The sequence below is a fragment of the Oncorhynchus mykiss genome, chromosome 23 (genome assembly GCF_057628025.1).
Source record: "Oncorhynchus mykiss isolate SJ-2025 chromosome 23, ASM5762802v1, whole genome shotgun sequence".
NCBI lineage: Eukaryota > Metazoa > Chordata > Actinopteri > Salmoniformes > Salmonidae > Oncorhynchus > Oncorhynchus mykiss.
Genome location: NC_143044.1, coordinates 1,189,303 through 1,204,627, shown reverse-complemented (window position 1 = coordinate 1,204,627; position 15,325 = coordinate 1,189,303). Strand labels below are relative to the sequence as shown.

The 15,325-nt window shown below is 41.6% G+C and overlaps 1 pseudogene; it reads right to left on the bottom strand.

Annotated features, from left to right (window-relative positions):
• Positions 1-1,604: 1,604 nt before the first annotated feature.
• LOC149972457 (uncharacterized) lies at positions 1,605-13,791 on the bottom strand (annotated as a pseudogene).
• Between the last annotated feature and the right edge of the window lie 1,534 nt (positions 13,792-15,325).

Below are 15,325 nucleotides of genomic sequence, written 5' to 3'. Positions count from 1 at the left end.
TGATTTCATGAATATGAATATTTTCTAGTAATATTTTTTGACCGTTGCGCTATACTAATTAGTGTAGTTGATGACAATTCTCCCGGATCCGGGATGGGTAGTTCCAAGAGGTTGTTTAAAGGCAAAGGTAGGTTGTTGTAAAGAGATGTGCATTAAAGTTGTATTTTTAATGTTATGTGATATTATTTGCCGGAATATGTATCTTGTGAACTTTCAGTGAAAGTTTTCAGTTTGGACAGGCTCAGCTACATTTGTCATAATGTCCCATTATGTCAGTCATACCCACTGACAACTCACTGGGTTTGAACGTTGATGTTATTATTGAAAAATCAAGTCCTCCTGTGTTGTGTGTGTGTGTGTGCATGCCTTTCTGTGGGGGGAAGAAAAAGTGAATGTGTGTGTGTCCCTGTCTCTCATCCCATTGATATTCTTCAGTGTTATTCAGAAATTAGACACTCGTTACAGTTTGACAGGGGAGGACAAGGGTCCATTGCAGCCTTTTCTCACCCTTCCCTCCACCCTCATCACCCTTTCCACCCCTTCCTCCTCCCTTCTTACCCCTACCCTTCTGTCTATGATGTATAATTGTTTTTGGGAAAGACTGCTCTGATGACTGCATTCTCCTTCCCTCACCCATTAGATAAGAGAGCTGCTTGGTGATTAAACTCTATCTAAAGAGTCAGCTCCCCACCCCTCCATGACCCTTCCCCTCACCCCTCCTCAGATGATGTCTGTGAGGTGATTAGGCTAAACTCTGTCTGTAGTTAATAGTGTCAGGGGTATCTGTCATGCCTGGACGGTCTGCTGTCGTTTGGGGACCGAAGGGGCAGTTGATGGAGAGGAATGGATAGAGGATGCCATCAGAGTGTGTTTGTGTATGTGTTTTACAATGCAATCTTAGGTGAGACCCATTAACAGAAGCATTACAAGGAGGCCATGCAGGGAATCAGGGCTCCAAGCTATAGTTTTGTGATATGGTATTATGATCACCAGAGCTGCTTATTCCATCTTTATGACACTGTTGATGATGGTGAAAATAACAGGCCAGTCTAGTGGATTATGGTGTCTTTAGACATATTTGAAATGGTGAAATCATGGCATGGACTGGCATTATATTTCCATGGCAATTTCATACCGTCCACTAGGGGAAACATGAGCGCCTATTGCCATCTAGTAGGCTCGCAATGAGCTAGGGCGTTGGGGATGGGGTTCAGGATGGGCTTTAACTGCGAGCTACGGCTCAGATGATAGTGAGTACAATCGCAGTGCTAGGCACTCGTTTTGTATTAGTATTTTTTTTTGGTTTAACCCTATCCCAAACATTAACCCTGACCACTCTGAATTATTGTCTAAGGTTAACCCTAATGCCTACATTTGACCAAAATCTCGGAATTAATGCCTAAGCTTAACTATCCAGGTTAGTTTCAGTTCCACTTTCGTGCAGTTTGACTGAAAACGAACATAGAACGATGCAAAATAAGATAAACTTCTGACAAGGAAACAACCAATACCTGAGAGGTGAATACAATAGAGTGCAAGGAGGAGGGCCCCGGGAGTGGGCCAGTCCGGACGGCAAAGGTGGAATTCTCGGATGATGTTGGGATCTAGAATGTCGTCCACCAGAAGTCAGCACCGCACCCCTCCCAGTCCAACAGGTACTGGAGCCGACCCACACAACGTCGGGAGTCCAGGAGTGATCTGACGGCATAGGCGGGACTCCCCTCAATGTCCAAGGGAGGCGCAGGGGTGTCGAGGAGGACGGCATCAGCCAGGGGACCAGGAACCACTGGCCTGAGGAGAATAACATGAAAAGAGGGTGAGATCCGGTAGTTAGTGGGGAGCTGTAATCGGTATGTTACCTCATGACAGGGTTTACTACAGGGTTGACAGCTCACACCCTGTCGTAAATTAAAGGAAAGGCGATCCAGAGAACATCCCTTTCCAAATGAACACAGGAATGTTCCTTTTTCTCCAGATAACTTTTCCCACCGAAACTCTAGCCTATTCTAAAGTGAAGACTGTAGAAATATTCTTAACAGAGAACGTGGGGAATGGTGGTGATCTAAAGAAAAATAATGTCATATGGGATGTTATTTTGTGATGCCATTAAGTGTTATAAAGGAAATACCCTAAGTGGGAAAGTATATACACTACATGGACAGTCTCCATCCTTAACGTTGTATATGAAATATGATGAGAATATTTTGTTAAGATATATATTTTAGGAGCCATAAGAGAATTAGTCTCTTAAACAGGAAAACACGCTTGTAAGACCTGACAAGACGAACTGGCAACAGACAAACAGAAAATGCAGTTATAAATAAACGGGATAATGGGGAAAAATAGGCAACATCTGGGTGGGGGTGGAGACAAGCACAAGACAGGTGAAACAAATCAGGGTGTGACAGTTATCATTTAGTTACAGTTGAAGTCAGAAGTTTACATACACAAAAACTATTTTTCAACCACTCCACAAATGTCTTGTTTACAAACTATAGTTTGGACATCTACGTTGTGCATGACACAACTAATTTTTCCAACAATTGTTTACAGACAGATTATTTCACATATAATTCACTGTATCACAATTTGAGTGGGTCAGAAGTTTAGACATTTCACATTCTTAAAATAGTGGTGATCCTAACTGACCTAAGACAGGGAATTTTTACTATGATTAAATGTCAGGAATTGTGAAAAACTGAGTTTAAATGTATTTGGCTAAGGTGTATGTAAACTTCCAACTTCAACTGTATTCTCCAATTCCGGCCTCTAGGTCATCAGGCTGCTGATTATCCCGCACACCTGTCACCATCGTCTCCATCACCTCCTTGATTATCTTCCCTATATCTGTCACTCCCCTTGGTTCTTTCCTTTGGTGTTATTGACTCTGTTTTCATGTCGGTGCGTTGTGTCTGTTTCGTGTTCATTAGTTCTTTAATTTATTAAAACACTCAATCTCCGAACATTCTTCCCGACTGTCACCACACTTATTACACCTAGTTTGTCCTGGTTTGTCCGACTTGCCAAAACTATAGTTTGTTAAAACCTCTTAAAGCTAGAGGGAGCAGAATTTTCACTTTTGGATAAATAATGTGCCCAGTTTCAACTTCCTGCTACTCATGCCAAGAATATAAGATATGCATATTATTCATAGATTTGGAAAGAAAACACTCTGAAGTTCCTAAAACTGTTTGAATCATGTCTGTGAGTATAACAGAACTTATGTAGCAGGCATAACACCAAGGACTAACTGTTCAGAATGTGTCCCCCCCTCTCTGTTCACTATATTGTCTTTGCCATTGGATATTTAATAGGAACCTATTGTCAGTTCCTACCGCTTCCACACGATGTCGCCAGTTTTTGAAATATGGTTGAGGTTATTCCTTTGTGCTATGAAGAAGTAGGCCAACTCGGAACTGGGGACACTTTTGTGAGTTGCGCAAGACGTGAAAAGCAGTGCTGGTTTCTTTTCATTCCTGTATTGAATACAGATTGCCCCGTCTACAATTTGATCGATTATTAAAAATTCCTAACGTTGTATTACAAAAGTAGTTTGAAATATTTTAGCAAAGTTTATAGGCAACTTTTGAAATATTTTTTAGTGACGTTGCTTTTTGTAAGCTGTTTTTTTCTGGTTCAAACGTGCTTCATAAATGGACATTTTCGATTATATATGGACGGAATTAATCGAACAAAAGGACCAATTGTGATGTTTATGGGACATATTGGAGTGCCAACAAAAGAAGCTCTGCAAGTTTTATCATTTATTTCAGCATTTTGTGTAGCGGCTGCTATGCTAGCTCCTTTACTCCTAGTGCAGATGTTCCAGGCTATCAGATAATAGCTTCTTATGCTTTCGCCGAAAAGCATTTTTAAAATCTGACATGTTGGCTGGATTCACGGGTGTAGCTTTAATTGAGTATCTTACATGTGTGATTTAATGAAAGTTAGAACTTTATAGCATTTTATTTGAATCTGGCGCTCTGCATTTCCCCCAGCAATTGGCCAGTACCGTCTCCCCTATTCATAAGAGGTTTTTAACAAGAAATTTGTAGAGTGGTTGAAAACAAGTTTCAATGACTCCAACCTAAGTGTATGTAAACTTCCAATTTCAACTGTAGGTGACACTAGGACATGCAACTTTTTGTTGTTTATAAGTTAGAACAGAAAAGGGAAATAAGGATACTGTTGCTTTCTCACTTTCCAATGAGCAAGTTACTTTAAAAAGGAGAGGAGACATTTGCTTATATGAACACTGCATTAGACTAGAAGACTGTTTATGGTTTGAATTGGACATATACTCAGTTGAGGGTGGTAGTGGATGAGGGAAAGAGTATGTTTACATGCACACTAATAATTAGATATTAAACTGATTATGGCAGTAGGCCGAGTATAGAAATAGTCATGTAAATACCTCACTCTGCTTATCTTAATCAGCAGAAGGTCAAAATCAAAGTAAGCATACGCCGATTAAAACACCTGGTTTTCTGAGAAATTTTGTAAAATTATTAGGACAAGTAAACAGCTTAATCGGCATTCCAGTGGTGTATTTGTTCTGCACATGTGTCAGCACTGGTAGCACAAACCTCCCTCTTTTTCATGAGTGAGGTGAGTTCGGAAATACTGAAAGTATGCAACTTACAAATGGTTTTCACATATAAACTTTATATTGTATGTCCGAATCAAATGGACTTTGCAAAAATAACATGGTCACTGTGATAGAATTTTCTGCATTAACAAAAGTCCCATCAGGTAGCCTGATTTCAGAGGCGTTCATGTAAACAGGATTACTGGGAAATTGTTGTTCTTAAAAAGCATGATAACGTTTTAAACAAACTATTATATTAAATATCCACAATAATAATTTTATTGTGTGCATGTAACCGTGCTCAGTAAGACACATAGAGGGTGTGCGTGTGTCACAGGAGGCTGGTGGCACCTTGATTGGGGAGGACAGGCTCGTAGTAATGTCTGAAAAGGCATAAATGCATTTGATACCATTACATTCACTCCATTCCAGACATTATTATGAGCCATCCTCCCCTCAGCAGCCTCGTGTGTGTGTGTGTGTGTGTGTGTGTGTGTGTGTGTGTGTGTGTGTGTGTGTGTGTGTGTGTGTGTGTCAGTCAAGTTGTCTGGACCCCCTCACTCAACACTCTGTGATCATAAAATGTAAATTGTGACTTTGTAGTCTGGTGCCCTCTGATCTCTCTGATCTTGTCAATGCTCATCATTCAAAGAGCCACACACACACAGGCACTAATCTGCCAGCCAGCCTGATAATGCCCCAGCTAGCAGCTAAACTGCCATAAATACTATAAAAAGACTTGTCCGGATGTGTATGCAATATATATTTTTATGCGTTTCTTACAGCACCATAGAGGATAGATATTCTAGGAACCCAGAACCAAATCTCATCTGCAGTCTGTTGCGAGAGACTTAAAGGATACAAGTATATTCAGGGTTTGTTCAACAATCATAAGAAGTAAGCTGGAGGTACAAGAAGCCACTATGTCCAAAGAATAGTATGTGTATGTGCACGTGTGCATGCAGAAATGCTTGAGAGGTTTGTGTGTGTGCTTCATGTCTCAGTTCTCCCACTCCACTCAGAAAGGCTTTCTAAAGATAGAATGGAACAATGAATAGAATATAAACTCTGATCTGCTGTTCTGAGTTTCAAATGAACTGGTATTCTCTGCTGTTGCATGACTCTAATTCTCTTCTCACTCACTGACACTGGCATACACTCTTTCCTTTCCTCTCTACCTCCGTCTTTCTTTCTTTCTGGCTCATGTTCTCACTCCCCACATCTCTCTCTTTCTCTCCCTCCCTTTCTTTCTATCTCTCTCCTCTTCTCTCTGTCTTCTTCTCTCTCTTCCTCCCTCTCTAGTCCAGATGCTCTGTGCCATGTCTCTCTGATCTGTCTGAGAGATAAGAGTGAGGAGGCTGGCAGGTTAGTGTTCCTGTGTGTGTGTGTGTGTGTGTGTGTGTGTGTGTGTATGGTGTGTGTGTGTGTGGCTGAGTCAAGTCCACAGCAATTTATCAGCCCGTTGGGAGCAAGCTGTGGGTCAGGACCTTTCATATCTTCCCTGCTGTTAGAACCTGCTGGGAGAACACACACAAACAACATCAGCCTAGCTGACTGTGTGTTCATGACAACATAGGATTACTGTAGTTGTTGAATAAATCACAAAGGGTATTTCTGATTAATGTTATAGTAATCTTTCACTTCCTGATCCCTCTCTCACTGTGCTCGTTGACTTATCCTTCTCCACCACTTCTTCTTTCTCCCTGATCCCCCTCTTCCTGTGCATCTCCTCTCCTTGATCCCTTTCTCACTGTTCTCTGTCATCCCTACTCCTCTTAGATGCTGACTAGACCAGGTGTGCAAGTGCGTCCGTGTGCACCATCGTGCGCATGTTGATTTTGTCCACCCAAACCAGGCGCGATCAGGACACACAGGTTGAAATATCAAAATGAACTCTAAACCAACTATATTAATTTGGTGACAGGTTCAAAAGCATTAAGCATGTATGGCAATTTAGCTAGCTAGCTTGCTGCTGCTAGCTAATTTGTCCTGGGGTATAAACATTGGGTTGTTATTTTACCTGAAATGCACAAGGTCCTCTACTCTGACAATTATTAAACAGATAAAATGGTCAACCAAATTTGTTTCTAGTATTCGCTCCTCCTTCTGGCTTCTTATTTGGACTTTATATGGCTGTTGGCAACCCACTTTAAGGTGCATTACCACCACCAAATAGACTGGAGTGTGGACCTCAGTTCATCTTTCAATCACCCACGTGGGTATATGCTCCTAAAAACCAATGAGGAGATTGTAGAGGCGGGACTTGCAGTGCACTAAGCGCCACAAATAGAACCAATTTATATTTTATCGCCTGGCTACGCAGATGCTCGTTGATGCACGCAAGCAGTGTGGGTGCAACGATTGAATAACATGCATGTGTACATTTATTTTGCATCGCTCGCGCACGCGGGCGGTGTGGTCAGTATGTTATTCTCTCTTCCTTAATACCTCCTCTTCTCCTTCCCTTCTCTTTCACCCAAATTCCTCTCTACCTATCCCCCTCTCCTCTCACCTGTCCTCTGCTGTGCTGGGAGGCCTGCCTAATTGTGGCGTTGAAATGAGAGCTGAGACAATAATCCTTACACATCAACTCCTCTCTCATCCTCCTCTTCTCCTCCTCTCTCTCAACCTCTCTCTCTCTGCATTACAAAGGCCATTCTGTGAGATCCAGACAGCTGGCTGTCAGGGAGTCAAAGGAGGGTTTCTGATCTCACTAAATCCTAACTGCTGTATGAACACTGAGACTGACTGGAGGAGGGATGTTTGGTAGGGGACAATTCCATGTTACAGGAATTACGCTTTGACTCAGTTTTTTTGGCTTGGCAATGTATGGCAACAAAAAAAACATTGATTTCAAAGTTGAACAACAAGGACTGTGTTTAACAGTTTCCACTGAAATATTTACAAAAAGTAATTTGGTGGAAGAACTGTGCAGATCCAAACTTTGGTAACGAAATTACAGTAAAATGGCTCTTGGGTTTTCATGATACCACAGTAAATATCAGCTTCGAATTAAGTTTCAAAGATTTCTGCAGAAAGAATGGGATGTTAGCTATGCATTGTTTGTTTGTTATTTAACTACAGCAAGTGATGTGGATTTACTCCCAGAAACGGAATTACGGTAACTGAATTACATAATGGGTCCCTGAACTATACTACACAGAAATGCATAATTATGGATATGAATGTCATTCTCCTCATGTTTCACAAGTTTGGACATCACAGCACAGCAGAGCACAGTAAAGTACAGTGCAGTACAATACAGCACAGCAAAGCAGAGTAGAGTAGAGCTTAGTACAGTGCAGTAGAGTACAGTAGAGAACAGTATAGTAGAGTTCAGTAAAGTAGATTATAGTTCAGTACAGTAGAGGACAGTACAATATACTCTACTTTTCTTTACTGTAGTGTACTGTACTATTGTATTGGACTGTACAGTACTGTACTCTACACCATATTGTATTGTACTCTACTGTGTTCTACTCATTGTACTGTAGGCCATCATTGTAAATAATAATGTGTTCTTAACTGACTTGCCTAGTTAAATAAAAATGGGTAATTTGTGACTACTATGATTTCCCATTGTAGCCAATTTAGTTGCAGTAGTTCCGTTACAGATTTGTTGGTAATTCCATTACAGCAATTGGTTGAAGAGCATGCATTTCTTTTCACTAGCATTTAAGAGCAGTTGGAGTCCACTGAAGGAGTGTTGTATGGCATTGAAGTGTCTTAAGGAGGGCCAGATGTAGAATGGTGTCGTCTGTGTATAGGTGGATCAAAGAATCACTCGCAGCAAGAGCGACATCATTGATATATACAGAGAAAAGAGTCGGCCCGAGAATTTAACCCTGTGGCACCCCTATAGAGACTGCCAGAGGTCCGGACAACAGGCCCTCCGATTTGACACAATGAACTCTATCTGAAAAGTAGTTGGACCAGGCGACGCCGTCATTAGAGAAACCAAGGCTGTTGAGTCTGCCGATAACATTACGGTGATTGACAGAGTCGAAAGCCTTGGCCAGGTCGATGAAGACGGCTGCACAGTACTGTCTTTTATCGATGGCGGTTATGATATCGTTTAGGACCTTGAGCGTGGCTGAGGTGCACCCGTGACCAGCTCAGAAACCGGATTGCATAGTGGAGAAGGTACGGTAGCGGAAAAGGTACACCTGCATGAACCATGAAGAAAAACAAAAGATACAGTGGGGCAAAAAAGTATTTAGTCAGCCACCGATTGTGCAAGTTCTCCCACTTAAAAAGATGAGAGAGGCCTGTCATTTTCATCATAGGTACACTTCAACTATGACAGACAAAATGAGAAAAAAAATCCAGAAAATCACATTGTAGGATTTTTTATGAATTTATTTGCAAATTATGGTGGAAAATAAGTATTTGGTCAATAACAAAAGTTTATCTCAATACTTTGGTATATACCCTTTGTTGGCAATGACAGAAGTCAAATGTTTTCTGTAAGTCTTCACAAGGTTTTCACACACTGTTGCTGGTATTCCTCCATGCAGATCTTCATCTACAGCAGTGATGTTTTGCGGCTGTTGCTGGGCAACACGGACTTTCAACTCCCTCCAAAGATTTTCTATGGGGTTGAGATCTGGAGACTGGCTAGGCCACTCCAGGACCTTGAAATGCTTCTTACGAAGCCACTCCTTCGTTGCCCACTCCTTCGTTGCATCATTGTCATGCTGAAAGACCCAGCCACGTTTCATCTTCAATGCCCTTGCTGATGGAAGGAGGTTTTCACTCAAAATCTCACGATACATGGCCCCATTCATTCTTTCCTTTACACGGATCAGTTGTCCTGGTCCATTTGCAGAAAAACAGCCCCAAAGCATGATGTTTCCACCCCCATGCTTCACAGTAGGTATGGTGTTCTTTGGATGCAACTCAGCATTCTTTGTCCTCCAAACACAACGAGTTGAGTTTTTACCAAAAAGTTATATTTTGGTCTGATCTGACCATATGACATTCTTCCAATCTTCTTCTGGATCATCCAAATGCTCTCTAGCAAACTTCAGACGGGCCTGGACATGTACTGGCTTAAGCAGGGGTACACGTCTGGCACTGCAGGATTTTAGTCCCTGGCGGCGTAGTGTGTTACTGATTGTAGGCTTTGTTACTTTGGTCCCAGCTCTCTGCAGGTCATTCACTAGGCCCCCCCGTGTGGTTCTGGGATTTTTGCTCATCGTTCTTGTGATCATTTTGACCCCACGGGGTGAGATCTTGCGTGGAGTCCCAGATCGAGAGAGATTATCAGTGGTCTTGTATGTTTTCCATTTCCTAATAATTGCTCCCACAGTTGATTTCTTCAAACCAAGCTGCTTACCTATTGCAGATTCAGTCTTCCCAGCCTGGTGCAGGTCTACAATTTTGTTTCTGGTGTCCTTTGACAGCTCTTTGGTCTTGGCCATAGTGGAGTTTGGAGTGTGACTGGTTTGAGGTTGTGGACAGGTGTCTTTTATACTGATAACAAGTTCAAACAGGTGCCATTAATACAGGTAACGAGTGGAGGACAGAGGAGCCTCTTAAAGAAGAAGTTACAGGTCTGTGAGAGCCAGAAATCGTGCTTGTTTGTAGGTGACCAAATACTTATTTTCCACCATAATTTGCAAAGAAATTCATAAAAAATCCTACATTGTGATTTTCTGGATTTTTTTTCTCATTTCGTCTGTCATAGTGAAGTGTACCTATGATGAAAATTACAGGCCTCTCTCATATTTTTAAGTGGGAGAACTTGCACAATTGGTGGCTGACTAAATGCTTTTTTGCCCCACTGTACATACAGTTTATACGATTTAACCCTAAATCTTCATAGACAGTGAAAAGCAAATATTCTTTGCATAATGCAGTGTATGCAACAATGGAGTTTTATAGAAAATAACTTCATTTATAAATCACAGGTTTAGTATTACTCTTAACAGGTGAGCACTCTTTGTCATCATCACCTTCATCATGACAGAAATAGTTAGGCAACTCTTTCAAATTAAGGTCCTCATCCTCTGTTCTATCATACTTTGTTAGCAGAGGCATCATTAAGGATTTGTCAGGGCCTAGAGCAACCCTAACCCATTTCAGCAATACCGCCATCATACATGTTATCATAATAGTACAGGCACAAAACATAAGGCATAGCACAATCGCTACTGGGAGGAGAACTTGTAACATCAGAGTACCCCATGGGCCTAACGTATCATAGAACCACAATGATGCTGAACTACCCACACTATCTGAAGGGGCAAATGAATGAAATAATTCTTCCAAAACGTTCATTAATGCTGTTCAATTATCACGCAGATCTGGTAGCAGAGTACAGCATGCACCACCCGTCAGGTTTAAAGCGCCACATACTCTAGCTTGTCTTGCCAAAATATTGTCTAGTGCCATCTGATTCTGTAACAGCATCATTCTGTGATTTTGCTGGGCATTACCCAAGGTTTTAAACATTTGTACAGTAAGATTAGAAAACTGCCACATAGAGTAGGTTATGTTGTCAATATGCTCAGCTAAAAATACTGTCCCATACCAGGAAAAAATACCTATACCCCACTTCTCTCCTTGTGATGTGCGTCAATGAAAATACTTTTTTTTATTGTACCTTTATTTAACTAGGCAAGTCAGTTCAGAACAAATTATTTTTTTCAATGATGGCCTAGGAACAGTGGGTTAACTACCTTGTTCAGGGGCAGAACGACAGATTTTTACCATGTCAGCTCAGGAATTCGATCTTGCAACCTTTCGGTTACTAGTCCAATGCTCTAACCACTAGGCTACCCTGTCACCCACTGTCCCTTTTATTTCTATGGTTTATTACCCCTCCAGACTTAGTCATAGAGGAATTGAATGGAAACACGGCTAGGTCAGTAGTAAGAGTGGATAAATGGCAACAGCCAACATAATCACGAGGAATAAAACTAGAAGCATTTTTACCGCATACCCAATATTTACCCACCGGGGTACCTATACCTGGTGCCATCAGGACTACAGACATGTTGCGGTCATTGGGGTTTATCATATTCATCTTGAAAGAGTGGTGATGTGGTGGTGTTACATTTAATTGCAGTCTGAGTACTACCCCTGCAGATACATAATTCAGTTTTTTCAACCCTAATGCTCTTTGTACAAATTCCTTTATCAGTGGAATTATCAGGAACTACCCATTCATTATCACACATCTTTTTACATTCCTTCTCATTATGGCCACCAACAGATGAAAACACAACAGTTAAGCTTTGTACTAATTCTAAACAGGAACTTTTGTTTAGTACCCGAGGGTTCTGGCAATCTGCCAGCATCTGTCCAGGATGTCATTAGTAGCACAACACATCTAATATTTGCTTCACTCTCTGGGTTATCATACAGAGTGAACATAGATGTTTAACTAGTAGGGGTGGGAAGTCCCATTGTTCCATTGTCTGACGTGAACCATCAGCATATCATACCATACATTGTCTTTTCCATGGTGTTGAAATGTTCAGTGTTTCTGGGTGATACCAGCAAGGTGCTGAACATTTATTTCTGTTTGAGCGGCTATTTAAGTCCGGCCATGGGACTGCACTGGAATTGGTCAGATTGGTAGCATTCCTGTCATCACCACCTCTGGTCTGCTCTGATCCCTTCAGAGTCCATACCGCAGCTGCAATAAAGACCCTAGCCAGAAAAATATACAAACAGGATATGCAGAGTCTGGTCATAAACCTTCCATGGCCATCTAGGTCCTCTGCATCGATTCATCCTCTGGTACATCCTCTGGTATGGCACCATCCTGCTGGCGTAAACCCACACAGATCTCTCAGCAACCTTTATAGCAGTCTGAGTTTTCAGGAGTACCTGGAATGGTCCAGTGCTTCTGGTGGCACGTCTTTTTGCAAAGGTCTTTGATGACCACCCGAAAGCCTGGTTGTAGTTTGTGGAGAAGTCCACCACTTGGCTCAGGCAAAGCTGCTTTTACCCTGGGAAGAATAGACTTCAGAACATTGTTAAGTGCAGCACAGTAACTTACCATTTGGTTTTCACAGCCCATCAGTGTGAGCCTATTTTGTGGAAATGGGGTATTTAGCATTCTTTTAGGTCTCCCTGTTAGTATCTCACGAGGTGCTAACCCAGTGGTACGATGTGCGCGTCCATGAATGTACATTAGAGCCAAAGGCATTACAATTACCCATGGCAAACTCTGTCTCAGCCATCATTTTCATCAGTTTAATGTTCAGCGATTGGTTGGCTCTCTCAACGAGAACTCCACTGGCTGCATGATAGCTGCAATGTGTCCGCAGGTCAATCTGCAAACTCTCAGAAATATTTTGAATAACACTATTTACAAAATGTGTGCCATTGTCCGATATTGATTTGGATGGCAGACACCACCTAGGAATAATTTCCCTTCGTAGGTTCTTGGCTACAGTCATAGCTGTAGCATGTGTGCAAGAAAATGTATTTATCCATTTAGAAAAAGCATCAACCACAACCAGGCAGTACTTATACCCCTGGCATGGAGTGAGCTCAATAAAATCCATCGCAACGTGCTCAAAAGGTCCTTCAGGCCTTGATTGGGCTGACATGGGCATAGGAATGCCTCTGACTGCATTGTTATTTTACAATCCTCACAACTCCCCCCTTAGACACATGGTCAAAACCATGAGCCAACTTTGCAACATAGGGGAAACGACCGGGCAGAACCGGCAGACCATTAGGTCCTAGCCGGACGGTCTGACCAGCACCAAATTAACACTTATTCATCTAACGTGTGGGCGAGATAGTTGACGCCTTTGCAGCCAGATCAGCAGCAGCATTCCCTTTAGAAATGGGGTTAGAGAAATGAGTGTGAGCTTGACGGTTACAAACTGAAATGGAAGTGGGGAACAAAATAGCCTGCAACAAGTTGTCAACCAATTTACAATGGGAAATTGTCTTACCAGAGGAGGTGAGGAACCCACGCTGCTTCCATAGAGTACCAAAATCATGCACAACCCCAAATGCATATCCTGAGTCTGTGTAAATAGTCACAGTTTTATCCTTTGCCAAAATGCATGCTCTAGTCAAACAAACAGTTCTGCTGCTTGGGTAGATAAATGAGATGGTAGCTTTGCACTTTCTAGGGTAGTGGCAGCAGTAGTTATTGCATATGCCACCAATGGCTCACTTTTTCCTGACCTCTGGACAGAGCCATCAACAAACAGTTCCAAATCAGCATTCATTAATGACACATCAGACAAGTCAGGGCAGCACAATCATGTAGGTCACCATTGTCCTCCGTCGGCAATAGGGTAGCTGGATTAAGAACGGTATAAGAACGGTACAGTGCTATGGGGCGGTATTTTCACTTCCGGATGAAAAGTGTGCCCAAAATAAACTGCCTGCTACTCAGGCACAGAAGCTAGGAGATGCATATAATTGGTAGATATGGATAGAAAACACTCTAACATTTCTAAAACTGGTAAGATCATGTCTGTGAGTATAACAGAACTTATTTGGCAGGCAAAACCCTGAGGACAAACCATCCATTAATTTCTTTTTTTGAGGTAAACAGTGTTTTCAATGGGTTTTCTATGTGGATCTAGCACTTGCTTGCAGTTCCTATCACTTCCACTGGATGTCAACAGTCTTTAGAAATTGGTTGATGTTTTTCCTTTGAGAAATGAAGACGTATCCATTTCCTATCTGGGTGGATAGCCAATTGTACTGTTGTGGTTGGGGTGCGCGACCTGAAAGCTCGCTCCACTTTGTTTTTATCCTCTATTGAACGCAGTTTATCCCGTCTTAAATTTAATCGATTATTTACGTTAAAAAATACCTAAAGTTGTATTAGAAAGTTGTTTGAAATGTTTGGACCAATATTACAGGTAACTTATTAGATATTTTGTAGTCATGTTGCGAGAGTTGGAACCAGTGTTTTTCTGAATCAAACGCGCCAAATAAATTGACATTTTGGAGATATAACGATGGAATTTATCGAACAAAAGGACAATTTATGATGTTTATGGGACATATTGGAGTGCCAACAGAAGAAGATCTTCAAAGGTAAGGCATAAATTATATCGTTATTTCTGAGTTTTGTGTTGCACCTGGCGGGTTGAATTATGATTGTCATGTTTTTGTTTGATGGGGTGCTGTCCTCCAGATAATAGCATGGTTTGCTTTCACAGTAAAGCCTTTTTGAAATGTGACATGGTGGCTAGATTAACAAGAAGTTAAGCATTAATTTGGTGTATTGCACTTGTGAATGTATGAAAGTGAAATATTTCAAATATATATATTTTTATTTCGCGCTCTGCCATTTCACCGGATGTTGTTAAATCGATCCCGGATTTGATCCATAAGAAGTTTTAAGGGTGACATGAGACATAGTTAGAAGCACATTTTGATAATGCAACAGCCTGGCAGGTGTAAGGTGCACAGTCTTAGCCTGAGAGATAAGGATGTGAACTGTGTGAGTAACATGAACGGTCAATGGGCACATAGCCACAATATCAGCACATGCCAGCACAGCCTCAGTGGCAGAAGCCACTGCTCTCAAACACCATAGTAATAGTAGAATAGTAAGCAACATGTCTTTGTTTCAAATCAAATGTTATTAGTCTCATTCGCCGAATACTTATGAGCGCCTAACCGACAGTGCAGTTTTAAAAAATATGGATAAGTAACAAGTAATTAAGGAGGAGCAGTAATAACAATATATACAGGGGGGTGCTGGTACAAAGTCAATGTGCGGGTGCACCGGTTAGTTGAGGT